Here is a 16,944-nt window from a genome sequence, read left to right on the forward strand (position 1 = left end):
AGCAACTGATATTAAGGGCTAAAGTAGAAGGCAAATGTTTTGAGAATGATGAGGGCAACAAATGTACATATGTGCTTGATACAATGAATGTATGTATGGATTGTGATAAGAATTGTACGAGCCCCCAATAAAATAATTTTTAAAATAAAAATTAAAAAAATAAATGTGCAATATGGTTTTTTGGATGTTACCATCAGTTCCAAGTTATATGATGTTTAAGTTCATTCCAGTCTTACCGTCTCATAAATCATAGTAAAATCAATACATTTGAGGTTTTTCTACTATATCTGAATATTTCCTTAGGAAAAACTTCCCAGAAATATAGTATCAGTGAATACAAAAATATATATGAAAAATTAAGGCTCTTGATACCATTGCTAAATTATTAAATAGGGGCAAAAGGGCCAGGGGAGGACTCCATATACTGTATATATTAATACATTTATACAATAGATATACAACCCAACTTTCGCTTTTAAAATGATATTTTTGCTTAGCATTGTCTCATGAGTGCTTTTCATGTTTTCTAATGGTTTTCAAAGTCTAAGGTTAAATGTTTTTGAACTACAATTCAGGGATTCACAAAGTCACTGGAGAACAAAGAATCTCACAATCTTTCAATTTGACCAAACATACTAGTGTTTGTATACCGCATATACTCTAGTATAAGCCAACCCGATTATCAGCCGAGGTACCTCATTTTACCACAAAAACAGCATTAAAAATGTGCTGAAAAACTCGGCTTATACTCGAGTATATACGGTCTATACATTTTTTTAACTTATAGATTTTAAAAAAAGATATTCTAACTTGTGGAGGAAACAATCCAAAATACCATAGAAAATATATTCAGAACAAACACTTAGGCAGAATTTCGATATTAAATTGAGTTACTCAAGGTTTTTGTTCTATATTTCTAGATAAGGAGATCTGGTGGGGTAGTGATCAAAGAACTCAGTTGCTCACTGGGAACTTACCAGCCCCTCTGTGGGACACAGTGTGCTCCCAGAAGATTTATAACCCCTTAGGATCCTTATGGGGCAGGTCTACTCTACCTGTGGGGTCACTTTGAGTTGAACTTGACTTGACTGGCCTGCGAATAGGGCCTGGGGGTTGATAAATAGGAGTAAAGAACTAGTGGGCATAGCAAGGAACGTAGGGTTTATGCACTGGACACGGTCTGCAGTTAGAAACCATCAGCCAGCTCCTCAGGAGAAAGACCAGGCTTTCTACTCCAGGAAAGAGGTACAGTCTTGGAAACTCACTGGGGCAGTTAAACCCTGTCCTACAGGGTCAGTCGCGATGAGTCGGCATCAGCTCAATGTTAGTCAATGTTTGCTTTTGGTTTGTTTGAGATGTGCGTAACAGAGAGTCTGTGCTCCTGTTTATCATGATCACTGCATCAGTCACCGGAGAACAAGAGCTGAAAGCCACTATTACCAAGAAGTCGACAGGAAAAGCCGGCCAGTCTTCCCTCACAAGTTATGTCCAAATGTCTTAGGGAAGCTTCATTGCTCTCCTGCTTAAGAACAGTACCTAAATAATAATGATCACAGAACAGTATCTAAATTCCCATCACTTGCTGGCATGCATTTTTTGGTCTTGATCTCATCTGGCCCATTAAGTAATGTCCTTATAGTCCTGGAGTTGCAATGTAATTTGTAAAACACCACCAATATGTTAAGGTTTTATTAAACTAAGAGTCGGGAATTAACAACACCACAATTAAAGAGAAAGACAAGTTTTGAGCAAATCATCCTTACCCTAAGAAACAATTTCTCAAGTTATCTTTCCACAGTATTATCTACCACAATAGCATTATCTACCAGGAAAAGCTATTTGGGAAAACAGGAAGATCCTTTTCAGAGACACCCTAGATTATGGAGAAGAAATTCTCCATTGCTCCTACTGAATAAAGAGATGACCAAAACAGAAACTTCCATAATGATTAGTAAGCTTCGAAATTGGTAAATATGAAGTAGAAGAAATGTTCAATGATACAAACTTCTAGTACAAGCTTTAGGTTATACTAGTTGAAAAAGTTTTGTATTACTTTCAATCTTCGAGGAGGAAGGGGAAGCTTTTTATATTTTAATTTATGAAAAATACTTACCTATTCCCCAAGGAAAATTCCATTATTTCCTACAATAAAAGAAAAATTATATTTATCAGACTCATTGTCATATAATTATATTTAGTACCACTTTCATATTAAAGCTGGAAGAAATTTTGGAGAACAAATTTCAACCTCCTTATTTTATAAGTGATGGAACAAACTCTGAGAAATAACTGCATTACATGACCAAAGCCATTGGTAGTAGATTGTTACGAGGCATACAGCAGTCACATGACCTATTTCATCAGCTGAACTATAAATTTCATACCCAACGAGTTAGCTCAATAATTTGTACTTATGAGCCTAAAGTTACTACAATAAACACTAATTATAAGACGAAGAGTGCTTTACATAGTCACACATGAAAAGTTTCAATCTTTTATAGCCATACCGAACTTTAATTTTACTCTTTATTTATGCCAAAATACAAGCCAGTCTGTTAGGATGAAAAAATACACCGTTATAATTTATAACCTCCAAATCATAAAACCACGGCTGTCCTCTATAAAGTCTAGGAATTCACAAATCACAAAGATGAAATAATTCACCCAGCTAAGTTTCAAAATACAAAACATTACCTGATCTTCAATTGGCATTGAAAAAGAAGAGATTTGCAAACTAAGCTACAAGCTTAATCTTATTCTAAAGTCAAAATTCAAGCAGTTGATTGTATAATGTTCTGCTGTCTGTATAACCTCAAAAACAACAAAAATAAATTTTAAAATAAATTAGTTGACCAAAAAAATCAAATGTTATTTTAAAACACATTCTTAGATCGCTATCTCCTATCGTATTGTTCAAAGTAGCTAAAAGTTTAACCTCTAAACCTTAGTATACTATTCTTTTTTTAAACAATCTAGGTGTAAATTCTAATATTAGTTCCTGCAGCCTACCTGTAAGCAAACCACTAAGTCTAGTACAGCACATTCTACTATAGGAACAAAAGTACAAGAAACCTGATGATCAACTTCCTGAAAGCATATGATTTCCAGTAAGTCAGTTAAACACAGGAGAAAATATATACTTCGTTTAAGAGATTTCAAAAGGCCCGGCTATGGCAGTGCACAACAGAAACATACTTTAAGTCATTTAGAAAATAAGTACAAATTTTAAACCATATTCTTCTAAACGTTGCGCTTCTTAGCTCTTAGTGTATCTGTGACTCACCCAAGCCACCTGTTAAATATGTAGACTGATAAATATGACCAGGGTGGATCCTGAGACTGCATTTCTATCCATCTCCCAGGAGATGCTCATACTTCGGGGTTATGGACCACTCAAGAATGCACTACAGAGCTTGTAGAAAAAGAACACCGCTTTAAATAACAAGATAAAAATCAGTGAACTGTCAGTCAGTTTTTCATATTAACGGTACAAGTTGCTATTATAACTAGGAGCAGACTTCCCTTACTTTTTAATCACTGATCTTTTTAACTTTTCTTATCAAATAGGCAATACTCCTATAGAAAAAAAAAATCACCGACAATTTCTCTATCGTAGTGTTATTTCTATCCCATCTGTTTCTTTCTTTCATGTGGACAGAGCTCAGTTTGAAAATCCCAGCCTTTTCTGTCCTTTTATTTAGTGGATTTTGTAAATTTAAGAATCAACAGGGTTCAGAACACTATTTTTTGTAAATCATTTTATTGGGGGCTCATACAATGCTTACCACAATCCATACATATATGCATCGTGTCAAGCACATTTGTACATTTGTTGCCATCAACATTCTCAAAACATTTGCTTTCTACTTGAGCCTTTGTTATCAGCTCCTCATTTTTTCCCTCCCTCACAAACCTTTGATAATTTATAAATAATTTATAAATTTTTCAGGTCTTACACTGTCCGATGTCTCCCTTCACCCACTTTTCTGCTGTCCGTCCCCAAAGGAGGGGGTTATATGTAGATCATTGTGATCGGTTTTCCCCACCTTCCCTTACCCTCCTGGTATTACTACTCTCATTATAGGTCGTTAGGGGTTTATCTGTCCTGGACTTCCTGTGTTTCCACCTCTCATCTGTACCAGTGTAAATCCTCTGGTCTAGCCGGATTTGTAAGGCATTATTGGGACCATGATAGTTGGTGGGAGAGTAAGCATTAAAGAACTAGAGGAAAATTGTATGTTTCATAGGTACTAAACTGCACACTGACTGGCTCGTCTCCTCCCTGTGACCCTTCTGTAAGGGGATGTCCAGTTGCCTACAGATTGGCTTTGGGGCTCCCCCTCATTCACAATGATATGATTTTTTGCTCTTTGATACCTGATCCCATCGGCACCTCATGATCACACAGGCTGGTGTGCTTCTACTATGTGGGCTTTGCTGCTTCTGAACTAGATGGCTGCTTGTTTATCTTCAAGCCATTAAGACCCCAGACACTATCTCTTTTGATAGCCGGGCATCATCAGCACCCATTTTGTCTTCGGTGATCAAGTCGAGAAGGTGAGCATCATGGAATGCCACTTTAATAGAACAAAGTGTTCCTACATTGAGGGAGTACTTGAGTAGAGGCCCAATGTCCATCTGCTACCTTAATACTAAACCTAAAAAACAAAACAAAAAACTAAACCTATAAATATATGCACATAGAAATATCTATTTCCCTGTTGTCATATAAAAATATATTTACACATGTATATGCCTGTATTTAGACCTCTATAAATGCCCTTTGCCTCCTAGTTCTTTCCTCCACTTCCTTTTACCTTCCTGTTGTCCCACTATCATGTTCAGCCTTCATTTGGGTTTCAGTAATTCCTCTCGGTTACATTGCCCTTGATCAAGCCCTACCAGGCCTCCTAAACCCTCCTCACCATAGATTTTTATTCACTTGTTGTTCCCTTGTCCCTGTGTTTGTTAACACCCACTTCCTTTCCCCTGCCTCCCCCTCTCCCATGTCCCCCCAGAACCATTAATCCTATTGTCTTCTCCTCCAGATTGTTTATCTCAGAACACTATTACAAGAAAACAAAAGAGACCTATATAAATAAATAGAAGAATATTCCATGTTCACGGATAGGAAGACATAATGCTGTGAAAATGTCAACATTGCCCAAAGCACTCTATAAATATTATATAATTCTGATCCAGATCCCAACTCCATTCTTTAAATAAATAGAAAAATTATTTACCTGAAGAACTTCTTGAGAAGAAGAATGATGTAGAAAGTCTCTCACATCCTGACCTCAAAAGTTATTTCACAGCCAAAGTTGTTAAAACAGACTGGTATTGATACAATGATAAGTACATAATCTAATGGAACAGAATATAAATTCCAGAAATAAATTCATTCACCTGCAAATAACTGATCTTTGACAAAGGGCTAAAAAACATTAAATGAGAAAGAAATTAGTCTCTTCCTCAAATGGCCCTGGCAAAATTGAATCACCATCGGCTGAAGAATGAGACAAGAGTCATATCTCACCTCATATACAAAAGCTATTTCAAGATATATCAAAGACTTGAATGTAAAGCCTGGCAATATAAAGATCGTCGATGCGAAAACTAGGGGCAAACTTAAAGGTTCTGTTGCAGGACAGAAACACATGATCAAACATAACGAAGGAAACACACACTATGGAAGACAAAATAGGTGAGTCGAACTGCTGAAAATAAGACCCTTATGTGCACCAATGAACTTCATCAGTGGTGCAGAGAACCCACAGAGCAGGAAAAAAAATTGACAACACAACAGACAAGGGACTGATTCTAAAATCTATTGAAAACTGTAACACATCAATATGGAAAAGATAAATAACCCAATTAAAAAGTGAGCAAAGGATATGAACAGACAATTCACCAAATGACCAATAAACATAAGAAGAAATGGTATCACTTAGCCATCCGGGAGATGCAAATCAAAACAACAATGAGATGCCTAACACTTTAAATCGACAATGAGAGTCAAGTAAAAAGAGAGAGAGAGAGAGAGAGAGAGAGAGAGAGAATAACTAATGCAGGAGCGGCTTCAGAGAGAGTTTTTTAAAACAGAGAAAACAAATGCGGGAGAGGCTGCAGAGGGGTTGGAAATGCTCACATACTCCTAGGGTGCAAACAGTGTGGAAAGTGATGGGGTGCTACCTCCAACAACTAGGAATACAGATTCCATATGCCCCAGTAATTCCTGTACTGGGTATATATCCTAAAGAAGCAGGAATCATAACAAGGGGAGACAGAGGTACGTCCAAGTTCACAACAGCAACAAGATGGAAACAATGTAAATGCCCATCAGAAGAAGAATGGATAAAGAAACTCTCGTACATACACACAATGGAATACTATGTATCCCTAAAAACCATCATGAAGCCATGATGTACCTCATGACATGAATGGTCCTGGAGGTCATGATGCTGAGTAGGAAAGCAGGCGACCACAAAAAGGACAAATAGTATGCAACCACTGTAATAGCACACTGTGGCTCGAGAGCCATATGGGGCTCTCTCAGTGTGTACCTGTGGCTCTGAAGTACAACTGAAAATGAAGCCATCGTTGTTTCACTTAAAGGGTAATATTCAGATAATAGTGATTTCATTTGTTGTAAAAACATATTTATGGCTCTCAAATAATGTTTAGATTGTTATAAGGGACAGGACTGACTCTCCCATCTCAAGTTTGTTGACTCCTGGGCTAGACTGTTGACCGGTGTCAACGTTGGGTAAAATAGACGATAGACGTCCTCAAGAAGAAGAGAAATCACTGAGTGCAGATGAAGGGTAAATTACCGTGGGGGTTGATTAGTAGTTTAATCTGTCGGACAGGGCAAGATATGACAAAATAATCATTTATAAATTATCAAGGGTTCATGAGGGAGGGGGCAGCGTGGAGGGAGGGGAAAAATGAGGACCTGATGCCAGGGGCTTAGGTGGAGAGCAAATGTTTTGAGAATGATGAGGGCAATGAATGTACAAATTTGCTGTACACAATTGATGTATGTATGGATTGTGATAAGAGTTGTATGAGCCCCTAATAAAACGATTAAAAAATAAAAATAAACTGTTGAATACAAAGTTGATCTTAAATGTAAATTCTCACCTAACTTACAATAAAACTGTTGTTCTAAAAAATGGGTAGCTCACACTGCATATTGAAATGTGTTATTAAGCCTCCTGTAATCCTGAGGCGAAGTTCTGCTTCATATGCAAGGGGGTACCCCCCCCAAAAAAATCCCAGAGTTGTGCTGGGCAGAGATTTCAGAGGAGTACACATTTTTCCCATTAGGCAAGCATCCAGGCAACTCACTCTGAGTTAGTGCACCGATGGCGTTGCCTGGAAAGGTTCTCTCTGGTCACAGTAAAATTTTTTCTAAAAGCAGTTTTGCTTGAACCTCATTTTTTGTGGTGGCTGATCTAAGAGAACAATGTGCAGCTGTGAAATTTTGTTTCCTGTTCGGGGGTAAAATGCCGCAAAAAACTGTTGTGATGTTGAACATGGCTTACAAGGACAGAACTATGGGAAAAACTCATGTGTGAGTGCTTTTCTCATTTCAAAAAAGGTGAAGTGTCAACTGATGACAAACCTCATTCTGGACATCCATCAACTTCACAAACAGACAAAAATGACAACTCATAGTTTGTTCCACCAGGTCAGACAGGTAAGAAAGCTTTCCATTTAGAGGTTCTGAAAAGATTAAGTAACAATATGCAAAAAAGGCCTGGATAGTGGCAGACGGGGGACGGGTTTTGTCGCCATGACGATGCACTTGTTCATGTAGGCCATCTCAGTGCACCAGTTTTGGGCAAAATCCAGTAGGTCTCTCTTGCCACATGCACCTTCCTTACTCACCTGACCGTGCTGTGATTTCTTATTGTTCTGTGAATAAAAAGGAACATGAAAGGACAGTGATTTGATGAAGAGGTGAAGAAAAATATGAGAGAGGTGCTGTCAGGCATCCAAACAGATGAGTTTGAAAAGTGTTTCTAAAAATGGAATTACAAATTTGACAAATGTATTAAGTGTAATGGACAGTATTTCGAAGATGATAAGGTTGTGTTTAAAAAAATTGGGGGGAAGCGGTACCCCCTCATAGTCCAGCTTCTCAGAATATTTGCTCAGTATAGGAACTGAATAAGTATGTTCAGAAGATAAAACCCATATGCACACTTTTCTTGATCTTAAACCATGCTGTGTAGCTTTGTTCTGTTCATACAGCTGCCTCTTGATCCAGGTATGGTTCCGAATGAGCACAAGGAAGAGTCCTGGAATTCCCATTCTTCTCTAAGCTATCTATCTATCTGTCTGTCTGTCTATCTACCTACCTACCTACCTATCACGATCCACACAGTCATTGTCTTGACATAATCAATGAAGCACAGTAAACACCTGCCTGGTATTCATTCATTCTCTGCTTTCAGGCAACATCCATCTTAGATCAGCAATGCTATCCCTTATGGAGGACTTGAAGCACTTGCTGATGAAGAGCCAAGATTGTAGTCTTCAGTACAGGCTAACCGCAAGATTAAAGTGGTCCACAATCACTATAATCTTGGAAACCCTACACGGGTTGCTCTGTGTTGGAACATCACATTCGATGTCAGTGGCTTGGTTGGGTTTCATTTCTGACCCCACTGTCCCCTGAATGGTGAAAGGGCAGCTCCAGGCTGCTGGTCTGGGGTACGCTCTAGACTCACCATGTAAGTGGTGGGGGTGGGCGGGACAGAATGTGGTCTGCCCAGACCCTACACTGCAGGGACCAGGCAGATAGTGTCCCTAAATGCAGCTCTGTCCCGCAGGCTAGCTTTCACCTGATGATCCTTTGCAGGTGGCACAGAGGGTGTGGAGCTGCTAATCAGAAAACCAGCAGTTTGAAACCACCAGCTGCTCCACGGGAGGAAGATGGGCTTTCTCCTCCCACAGGGATTGACAGTCTTGGAAAACCCACAGGGTCAGTTCTACTCTGTCCTATTAACAGCCCCACGCTCATCTGATAGGACCGCCAGGGGGAAGACGGTCCACGTAATAACTGAAGTAGTTCCCATCTAATGCTTAAGGCCTGGTAGCCCCAGTAAGACAAGGTCCCAGAGCCTAGCTCTCTGCTGAGCCGGACAGTATTTTCAGCTGCTGGGTCTTCACGAGTTTCAGTCACTTGGCCAGGCTGCAGTGGCTTCCGCAACCCAGGGACGCCTGGGTGACTGCACACAAACCAGTGCAGGAGAACAGCGAGAGCTGTGGTCGTCAGCCTTCCTGATGCCGAGACCCTTTAATGCGGTCCTCATGCTGGGGGGACCCCAACCACAAAATGATTTCATTGCTACTTCATAACTGTCGCTTCACTACTGCTATGAATCGTCATGTAAATATCTGATAGGCAGGATACATTTTCAGGGTTACAAATTTAACATAATTAAAGCATAGTGATTAATCACAAAAACAAAAAATGATAATTATATATTATGAAATATTTATTTCTAATTACAAATAAGTGAAATTTTGTCTTGAAGTGTGGTGTAGCATGGGTAACAGTCTTCACGCCAGGTACTTGTATGGGGCGTATCTGCATGTGGGCGGACCCGCCTGGAGACGGATAGAGAAGCAGTGTCTTGGTTCCTAAGACCATCGGAAATATGTGTTTTCTGATGGTAGGCGATCCCTTGAAAGGGTCGTTTGACCCCCCAAAGGGGTCGCGACTATAGGTTGAGAACCGCTGCTCTACAGTCTAACAAAGCAGGCCAGCCATCCAGAACAGCGGTCTTGGAGACAGCGTACTACCTATTTTATAAGGACACAGGCACATATTGGTTCCATGTTGGACTGCCGATCTTCAAAGTCGGCAATTCACAACCACCAGCCACTCCACAGGATAAGATGTGGCTTTCTACTCCTGTGAACAATTACAGCCTCAAAACTCAGGGTGATTTACCCTGTCCTAGCGGGCAAGCATGCGTCAGCATCAACTCAATAGCAGTGAGATATTATTGTTTCTTTGGGTTTTTTTTCCTGTTAAAACCAATTCTATACCTCAAAGTTGTACATGCATTATACAGGATGACAAACATTAAGGAAGCTGCAAGGGGTGAGGGTTGCTGGGATAAACATACATGCACTAACTGAAGATGTTAGCCTGGCCATGGCTTAGATTCCAAAAAGCTTGAGGTGTAGGCCAGATGTTTTAGCACATTGAAGGTTTGCAGCCTACATATTGCAAGCTAGCTCAGTTTTTTTTTTCAGTTAGGGTGTTGGCTTTTGTATGACACAAGTCATTTTAAACTTAATGCCCCTTTTTTTTTAACCTTAGTGGGAAATCGCAGCTCCTGGGTAACTTTACCTGTAGGTAAGAAGCTGCTTCTAGAGCAGGAGGGCTGCATATGCCTGCAGGCTCAAGGATCAAGGCCTGCTCTGCGTAACTGAAACAAAGCTATCTGGGCCTTGGCGCAGCACAGGCTGTAAGCAGACAGTCTCCCCAGACAGGTCCCTCATCTAGACTTTGAACTTTCCTTGGCATGTGTGGGCAAGCAGCAGGAGCCTGGCAGACACCGTTGAGTCAACAGTGAGACTACAGGGAAAAGTCTTTGCAGGCCCTTCTACAAACTGGTGAACAAAACCATACTTACTGCTTAAAAAGATTCGGCAAATGATTCTGTGTACCCTACAAAAACCTAAAGAACTTGCAGCTTCACACGATCAATAACAGGTCTGAGTAGTGGAAATGGTATGTGCTTCACCTGGTAGTGCTGGTCAAATCCACAAGAAGCATCACAGAAGATGAGGTGACATGCTCCCCTAAGTATATATAGGTCCCGAAACCCTAAATACAAGGGGTGTCCAAAACAAAAAGATGTGATGTGAGGGGGATAGTGCATTTGGAGTTTCTTCCAACAGGTCAGACTGTTAATCAAGCTTTCTATTTATTTTATTTATTTATTTTGAGCTTTCTATTTAGAGGCTTTGAAAAGATTATTTAACAGTGTGCAACAAAGAAGGCCTGAATTGTGGCAGAAGGGGGACTGGTTTTGCCACCACGACAATGCACCTGCTCACGAAGCCATTTCAGTGTGCCGGTTTGGGGCAAAAAACAACATGCCTCTCTTGCCCCACCCACCTGACTCACCTGACTTCCCACTCCATGTGACTTCTTTTTGTTTCCAAATGCAGAGACATGAAAGGACAGTGAGTTGATGACGTAGAAGAGGTGAAGAAAAAAATGAGGGAGGTGCTGTCAGCCATCCAGACAGATGAGGTTGAAAAATGTTTCCAAGAATGGAATTGCAGATTTGATTAATGTATTGACAGTATTTTAAAGGTGATAAGGTTGTTTTGTAAAAAAATTTAAATACATAAGAGTTTGGGGGGGGATCCGGTTTTTATTGGGGGGTGGGGAGGGCGGGATATCCTCATAGGTTCACCATGAGTTGGAATCATCAGAAGGGCAGTGGGCTGGGTGGGGTATAGTCAAAAGGATGCTGGTTCAGACTCAGGAAAGGCCTGATGACCTGCTTTCATAAAGGTAGCAGCCAAGAAAATCTTACTAAGGAGCTCAGTTCTACTCCATGCCACACATGGTTGCCTAAGAGAGCAAGAGGTTTGTTTGTTTTTCTTCTTTTGGCTAAATTGCATTCTACATTCAAAGTCAAAGAGAGAATGGTGAACGGGGTAAGCTGGAATCTCTGTGGTTTCTCCAAAGGCTTGGGAGTCCTGTCTGTCATCTTAAAGTACACACACACAAGCATAACCCCCCAACAATGTGTCCTATTAGCACTTGAGTAGCTAATTAACTGTTAGGGATAAGCCTTTCCCAGAGGCAGGTTCCTGAGAGTGATGTAATTCCAGAGTAGGAGACAGTGGAAGAAGCCACTGAGGTTCAGAACTGAAAGTGCTGCTCAGGACAGAATACTATGTTCCTAGGGAGGGAGGGTGGGTCTCCTTGAGGCAGCATTTTCTTTGGAGAACCTACAGCCTGTTTTAGAAACTGTGCTTTAGGAATATAAGTTTCCTAGCATAGCTATGTCAGGTGATCAGATTTTTCGTTTGTTTGTTTCATTGTATTTTTTTTCCCCAAATGGGGGTTAAGGGGTAGGGGGCTGGGACCATCATCCAATCTGAAGCCTCTTTACAGCTGTCATGCTGAACTAACATGTTTAAGGCTTTGCTGTTGTACATCCTTTGCAGCAAGGCAGCTCAGACTGTGCCTGCCCAGAGAATCACAATCTTCCAAGGCTTCAAAATGCTTCAATGAAAGAGAAACCAAATAAGAAAGAGAATCTTTAAAATGCAGGATGATCACTGAATTGCAATCCTGGTCTCTTAACTCAAAAGTCTTCAGAATGTCAACTGCAGGAGGGAAGTCTCTGGTTTTGTTTGTTGGTTGGTTTGGTTAGTTGTACTTGTTTGTTTGGTGGGAGGGGGGGGTGGGCGAGGAACTGTCTTATTCATCAATGTGTCCTCATCACACCAAAGAGCATATCGCGTATATGGGGGTCTCAATAAATCTATGCATAGAATCGATTTTAGATTCTGACTCCTTAGTATTTTAACACATTTAAATATTAACTTGTAAAATAATCCAATCCTAGAATTAACTTTCTCCAGGGAAGTGGATAATGGCAGAGGGTTTACACACAAACTTCAGGCCCCTCGATGCTGCTGGCATCTTAGCTTTGTCACTTGATCTCATGGCACAAACTCTAGAGCAGCGGTTCTCAACCTGTAGGTCGCAACCCCTTTGGGGGTTGAATGACCCTTTCACAGGGGTTGCCCAATTCATAATAGTAGCAAAATGACAGTTATGAAGTAGCAACAAAAATACTTTTATGGTTGGGGGTCACCACCACATGAGGACCTGTATGAGGAAGGTTGAGAACCACTACTCTAACAGGTTCCGTGGCACAATATGGTATATGTCACTTGAGATTGGAAAGAGAAAAGTAAATAAGTCCTGGGCAAAGGGAGTCTTGGTGTTGACTTAATTAACAGACCTGTCAGAGCCCCTGGGGTAACTCCTCATAAATGCTGCTGGAAGAACACCAATGGAACACGGGCTCAGTGAGGGGCAACTTAGGGAAGGTGTGGACAAAGCTCTGGTTATCCATGGGGTAAGTGGCCGGGAGGTGTAGCAGGAGAGATGCGGGGGCAAATACGTTTCTTCCCCATGCTTGACTGGTGGCCTTTGGAATCCTACTGCCTGTTCTAGAGACTAGGGTTTAGGACTATATTTTTCATAGCATAACTTTATCAGGGGATCCATTGTTGGTTTGGTTTCCTTTCACAGAGGAGCTCAATTAACACATCCTTCTAAACCGCAACCTGGCCCTTTAATCACATCCTGCCCAAAGGAAGTAGCAAACTTGACCACAAAAATTGGATAGAATAAACTGGGCTGACCTGACGGAGCTCCTCCCACTGTCTCCCTGGTGGTGGGCCCACCCAGGAAGGCTCCATGCTTCCCAGAGGACCCCTGTGGTGACTGAAAAGCTACACTAGACTCACTGCCATTGGGTCCAGAGTGGCTGGGAGGACCCAAGGCTGGGATTTGTCCTCAGGAAGCCCATTACCCCTCACTCTAAACTGCATCCTTGCAAACAGCCTTCAGCAGGGAGGATTTAATAGAAATGGTTTAGGCCTTAGATACCTAGATCTGTCATCTTTGCTCATATGTCTAGAATGATTATTATTCTAGAACCCATATTAATAAGAGTGGTGGTTACTTAATGGACTCCTCAGAACTAGCAAATATTATACAGCTTTACCCTTTTTTTTTTCAATTCCTAGCTTAAGGCCAATATTTGTAGGGGAAAATTCACTTTTTCAATCATCTGTTTTAGAAGCATAGTTTCCTTCTTCTGGGAAACATTAGTATCTTTAAACACTATAGTGGGAGGGGTCCATCTAAATTCCTTTCAGAGAACATTCTTCAAGTCTTTTTATGGTTTTATTACTTGGAATTCAGGAGTTTCCATTATTGAAATATATATATACACACACACACACACACACAATTGTTACATTCCCGGAAACTGCAGACAGCATTTTAATCAGTAATGCAGCACAACCACTGACCCGACAGTACAGCTATTTTCCCCCAGAAATATGGAAACTATAGATGGCATTGTCCATGAGTTTGCCATAAACACGGGTTCTCAAAACAAGCCTTTTCTTCTGTCCTCTAGTGGGACTGGTTCCCGCGGAACCAGAATGGTTCCAGGAGGGGCTGCTAACCCCAAGGGCAGCGGTTTGAGACAACCAGCCGCTCTGCTGGAGGAAGGGGAGGCTTTCTGCTGCAATCAAGAATCCGGCTCAGACACCCATTAGGGACCAGTTCTTCTCCGTCCTACTGGGCCACTTGGAGTCAGATGGACTGTGACAGCGAGGTGCTCTGAGGGTTATTTTCTTGTAGGCAATGTTATGGCAGTAAGTGCTATGGCCCCAGCCCTCAGAGAAAGTGATTCCTTGTTCTAAGCTGCCCAAATGGTGAGGGCCTCTCTCTTCCCTCCACTGACACCTTCACTGCTGTGTTCTGGGAGGAACAGGGTCTGACGCCCCCCAGCTGTCCACTTCCTACTTGAACAGCAGCGAAAGCTATTGCAGGTGCACCTGGGAGAGAGGTCATAAACTATGGGAGTCACAGGAATGTCTTGGTTTCCCTGGACATACGGAAGTTATATTTACACTATATTATAATATCACTAGAAATTTTTAAAATGTGGCACACAGATAGGAAGGGAGCCTTTGCTGTTGAAAAAATGGCCCTGACAGACGTGCCTGACTGAGGGACACCATAAACCTTCCCTTTGTAAAACACACATCTGCTGAGCTCAGTACAAGCAGAGCACAGGAAAACAAGGAATGTTTCCGCTGTCCAGTTCAAGAATGGGGAGGGGAGGGGAGGGAAGAAACATTGTTTGACGTGAAGATGCTGGCATGCATTCAATAATATGAGAGAGCTTCAAAAGTTCAAGGAAAAATGGAATTAAAGGATAATAAACATTTCCCACAGCATTTGTAAAGTCCCCTGATATCATTATCTTGAGAGAAGTCTGTGCAGCTGAGAGCCTAATATTTTCATTGTAAACCTGATGTCTATTGGGAACTCTGAGAAGCCTTGGCATGTCGATATGGCTGGAGACTGTTCAAGGAGTCCTGGGGCACCAGGGCTTCAGCATTTGGACTGCTAACTAGAGATCTGGGGATTCGGACCCACCAGTCACTCTGGGGAAAATGCTGAAGCAGTTTGTTTCCGTAAAGGTTTATCGCTTTGGAAACCCGATGGAGCAGTTTGGCTCTGCCCTATTTAGTGTTGCTATGGGCGGCAATCAATTCACTAGCAGTAGGTTTGGTTGTTTTTTCTTAATACATCCCTCAGCACAGGCTCAGCTTTGTACAATCATAAATAACTTCAGACTGGGTGGCTTAATGCAAATGGCCGATGAGTGTTGTCAGGGGGCTACTCTCTTACTCCTTGTCCACCAGGAATCCAGGCTGAGTAAGGATTATCTCAACAATTCAAGGGGGCTTCAAAGGGTCACTGAACAATCTCCTTATCTTTTCATTCTATTTTTCCACAAAATTTTTGAAGCCCCAGCCCCAGTCCCACCCCCAACCCTTGTACTTTCCACAATTATCAGGCACCTAGCAGGGCCCGGGACAAAGTCAGCACTCACAAGATCTTATAGCCAAAGCTTACAAGTGACCATGTCTATGTGCTCACACTCTCCAGTCAAAGTAGTTCACAGGCCACACCCACCTCAGAGCACTGAGAAGGGTCACTTAACATTTGCTCTGGAGTGCAAGAACTAGAAACAGTTGGGGAAGACCATTTAGGTAAATGAGGTCATGTATTTCTGCTAAGAATTAGTATCTGAGTGACTATTTTAGCAAATTAAGACCTATACTAAAATTTACTAGAAGTGAAATTAACTTGAATTCTTCTGTCTAAATTAGACCATTTCTGTCAGTATCATGTTTTCAGTGATTCACAACTTTCGGGAAGGGACGGGGGAAGGTGAGAAATAAGTGGAAGGTTTCTGCCTGTCACCAATATCTAATCCTCTTCTTAAAACACAAAGTAGTTTTCCCCTCGACATTTCTTCATTTGTTGTTCTTGGTGCTGCTATAAAATTATATGTACCCTAACATTTTCCATTTCGCACATGTACAATTCAATGATGCCAAAGACAACCATGGGGCTTTAGAGCAGAACTGGGGCAGTAACTGGCTGCTCACCAACAATTTCCTCCTCTTTCTGGCACAAACTCTCTTGCAGGTAAATTATGTTACATGCTACCCAATAGAACGTGAGCAGATGTGACATGTGCCATTCCTAAGCTTAGACAAAAAAAAACAAAACCCTCTCATGTGACCTTTCTTATTCTGTCTCCTCTCATGCTTTGACCCCAGTTAACACAGGGACCAGGTGTTGAAGCCTATGTTAAAGATGGTGGAACCGCTCAATGGAAGAACCCTGGACCTCATTTGTGCCAGAATGCTTTTAGGGTTTGTTTTGTTTTTTTAGGACAGATTTTTTTACATTCCTAATATTGTACCTACTTTTTAAAAAGGGGCCTTAACATTCTATGATGCTCACCTTCCCAACACAACTGCTGAAGACAAAGCAGGTGAACAAGCAAAGGTGGTGAATAAAGCTGATGGTGCCTGGCTATCAAAAGATAGAGTGTCTGGGGTCTTAAAGGCTTGAAGATAAACAAGCGGTCATCTACCTCAGAAGCAACAAAGCCCACATGGAAGAAGCACAGCAGCCTGTGTGATCATGAGGTGTCCAAGGGATCAGGTATCAGGCATCATCATAACAAAAAATCATATCATAGTGAATCAGTGGGGGAGTGCGGAGTGGAGACCCAAAGCCCATTTGTAGGTCACTGGACATCCCTTACAGAAGGGTCTCGA

General features: G+C 41.3%; 1 protein-coding gene across 3 annotated transcripts in view; it reads right to left on the reverse strand.

The window, feature by feature from the left end:
* Positions 1–16,944, reverse strand: part of MTUS1 (microtubule associated scaffold protein 1) — a 170,189-nt gene that overhangs the window by 107,681 nt on the left and 45,564 nt on the right. For 2 of the 3 annotated variants that reach the window (XM_045286920.1, XM_045286919.1), the window contains exon 3: positions 2,114–2,142. The exons of the other annotated variant lie outside the window; for it this stretch is intronic. The gene's annotated coding sequence lies outside the window, so the exon portion shown is untranslated. The remainder of the gene's footprint in view (positions 1–2,113; positions 2,143–16,944) is intronic. 3 annotated transcript variants of the gene reach the window in all.

Source organism: Echinops telfairi, unplaced genomic scaffold (assembly GCF_000313985.2).
Source record: "Echinops telfairi isolate 266 unplaced genomic scaffold, ASM31398v2 ScPeMD7_9;HRSCAF=40, whole genome shotgun sequence".
In the NCBI taxonomy this organism is placed as follows: domain Eukaryota; kingdom Metazoa; phylum Chordata; class Mammalia; order Afrosoricida; family Tenrecidae; genus Echinops; species Echinops telfairi.